The sequence below is a fragment of the Chelmon rostratus genome, chromosome 7 (genome assembly GCF_017976325.1).
Source record: "Chelmon rostratus isolate fCheRos1 chromosome 7, fCheRos1.pri, whole genome shotgun sequence".
Taxonomy (NCBI): domain Eukaryota; kingdom Metazoa; phylum Chordata; class Actinopteri; order Chaetodontiformes; family Chaetodontidae; genus Chelmon; species Chelmon rostratus.
The window spans coordinates 26,096,590-26,100,006 of record NC_055664.1 but is presented as its reverse complement, the minus strand read 5'-3'; positions in this window follow the sequence as shown (position 1 = coordinate 26,100,006).

Sequence of the window (3,417 nt, the reverse complement as noted above, 5' to 3'; positions counted from 1 at the left end):
CTCAAAGTAAAACCACGCAAACGCACACGCGCGCGCGCACACACGAGGAGCTCAAACAGACCAACCCGTCTTCACCATACTGGAGGCTCGAGCGAGATTCTCTGGTGCCTTCAGGTACGGCACGGACAAATCGAAATCATCGAGTTGGGCGCGCACACACGAGCTCTGAACGTCTCAATATTCTGTCACTCACCTGACAGGCAATACACCTGTATTAATCCCACTATACTCCGTAATAAGTACTCTACATGTCAACAGCATTTTATGACCATTTTATCCAGAATGAGACCTTCACGGTGGCGTTTCCTACTGCATGAGCACAGTTTTAATTGCATTGTTGTGTTTACATGTTCACTCAAGTTCAAATCGTCATCATTTTCTCTGTCATCTCTTTGTTTATTTGCGTATTTATACATAATTTTCTGTATCTTTTAACAGGCTTACATTGAGGGTTACTGAGAACCAGAGCCAAATCCGCTGTGAGTGTCAATAGCCTACTAATAATTTAATTTTTAATTTATTTTTTTTTTTGCATCAACACAAATGTGTGAATTACAGCAAAGGTTATCGTCTATTGTTCAGTTTACAGTGCTCTGCTCACCGTGCTGCCTAATAGTGATGTAACTGAGATTTTATAAACATCTTTACAGCAGGATACTACAGACCGGATATTGCCTCATCAAACAGTGGCCACCACTCTAAATAAACACAATACAGCACAGAAGGATTTAAGTGGAAGACTAAAAATAAAGAAAAACCTTTGAAATTTTGTGACAGCTGGAGGGAATTTACTGTAACAAGTTATACAGTTTCCTTCAAAGGCTTTAGTTATACACCACTGACCTCTGGTGGGGGATGATATGGGCTGCAAAGTGTGAATGTTCTGATACCAACATGAGGGAAACATCTGTCTGTAATACTAGAGGGCCACTGTCTCTAGTTGTAATTACCTCAGTGGATGTGTGTACAGGATGCTTATTCCTAAAGGTATTTGTTTTTGTTTTAAAATCTAAAAAGTTCAGGACAGCAACTTGATTTCTTTACCTAAACACATCTATACAAATACATATGAAGAAAGTAATAGAAAAAAAAAAAACATCTCAAACAGTCGTAAATGAGGACTCAGGTTCTCAAACTTTGGGGATTTTGGGGACATTTACTCTAAAAACAATAATGGAGCAGTCTCTACTTTTATTGAGTTTTATTATCTGTACCTTATGCTCTGTCACCATGAATGCATTTGTTTGCCCTTTGTTGGCCATGTCTTATATTAATCAAACTAGTGTCAGATAATTGACACACAGCAGACCTGTGCAGGTGGTTCTCCAGAACAGGATTACTGGCTGGCTTTTCTGGGCAAAATATAATAATGCAGCCATGTGTAATCTGCTGTTTGCACTACACCTGATGAGTATTTAAAGACTGCATCATACATACACAATGCACCAAAAGTGAGTGGATCTGGGTGGTCAGTAGTGCTCAGAGCTCATATTTGGCCCATGTGGGTAAAACAGGTTAATCTGCCAGGTGACCCCAGGGTCCAATAGCAGGTTAAACTGTCTCGGCAAAATCGACAGCAGGAAAACGGGAACTAGGCGAATGCTTACCTTGGTGAAGTGAAGAAGTGACCCCTGCCATCTCAGTGCAGAGTCGAGACTTCAGGAGACCACAAACCCTCATGAAGAGCATAACAACATTATACGTCATTCTATCTGGGATTTAAACAGACCAGACAAAAGCCAGATGAGATGAGCATAAATCAATGTTTTTCGGGATGCCAACGGGATGGTTAAGAGATGACACCCCCCTTTGGTCCAGACAGAAAAAACTTTAACCTCAACAACTACTGCGGTGATGCCTGTGCAGCCTCACTGCGCTGTTAGCATGGCTGCAGACTCTGCCATGATTATACAGGAGGTGCAGCATGAGCAGCATGTTCGCAGAGCAGCAGCAGCTTCTCCAGAATGTGCTTACTTGGATGAAAATGAGGCTGATGTTTATTGCAGTTCCTACTGGTTGCCAATAGGGCACACGGATACCCTCCATTACTCAGTGGTGCTTTAACAGAGGAGGACAGCAGCATATCTGTGTGATCAGACTGTCCACCCTCCCCAGCCTTTGGCGTTACTGCCTGAAATGCTTAAGAACTGCTGTTGTGCAGAAAACAGGCGGCTTTATAAAACAACGCCACTGTCTCTATGATGCTATTAATCTTTAACATCATGAGAGGAGAAGACATCCACAGTGTCATGTGAGAAACTGCACTTTACACTTTGCCAGAGGAGACTGAGCCACCAACACGTCCATCAGACAGTGTGTGCTCACGCGAGGAAAGGAAAACACGGCTGCATTTTAGAAGAAATTATACCAGCTGTCACAGGTAAATATCACCAGCTCAGACTGCACCTGGATTATTGTGACTGATAGTCCGCATGTGAAGGACACAGCTGAACTGTGATGTCTTCTCCTCTCTCTGACTACATGTACACTGTCTACAAGTCAGGTCGAGTGAGTTTCTCCAAGTTCAATCCTGTATGGTAAATTTAAACAGCTGAAATTGAACTGTATTTGACATTCTGGACATGCATTTTTATATAAAATGACAGATTCACTCCTTTCCAACAGAATCTTTTCACCTAGTTGAAGATTTTTTAGTCACTTGAAAGCAGCTAAACAAGCTGAGATCACTTAAGTTCTTATGTCAAACATGTTCGCAAACAATCGAACAATCGCTGCTTGATGAATGCAGGCCTAATATTCACTTCTCCTGTTGCTCTCTGGCCTCCTGTGAGAAAAATATCTGTCTTTTTAGCTGGTAAATGTTCCACTTTATTCACCAGATAGTCTCTCATTTCGTCTGCTGTTTTGAGTGAGTGGTGCACGGTGCGTTACGAACAGCTTGTTTGCTGGAAACAGCTGCTTCTGCTGCTGGAAATGAGACTGATATGAGCAGAGTTTGTAGGCAGGAACACATATTCTTAATTTTCTGATCATTAATCGTATAACTGTTTCTATAAACATACTGATTAGAGCAGTTTTTTTTGTTACCTGGAGCCCCGCTGTGAATCCAGCTGTCACTTACTGCACCTGAATCATTAAAAAAATACATCTGACTCTTATTTCCTGTGCAGGTTCAAAATGTTAACCAGGTGGTTAGCTTTCACAGCTTTCCTGTCTGGCTCAGCGAATGCAGAAAGAGCAGCTATTACTGTCGCACCAACCTGCAGGGTGAAAGGTCAAGCTGAGGTAGAGCTGACTTTAAACTGTGGGGATGGAAAGAACGCAGGTCAGTAAAGAGGATCAACACAAACAGAGAAGACGGCACAGTCCTGCCTCCACACCTGAGCAATTCAACTGACTTCACCTGGCTAATCCACTCAGAATCAGCAAGGCTTCACAAGGAGTCCTGGAAAAGCT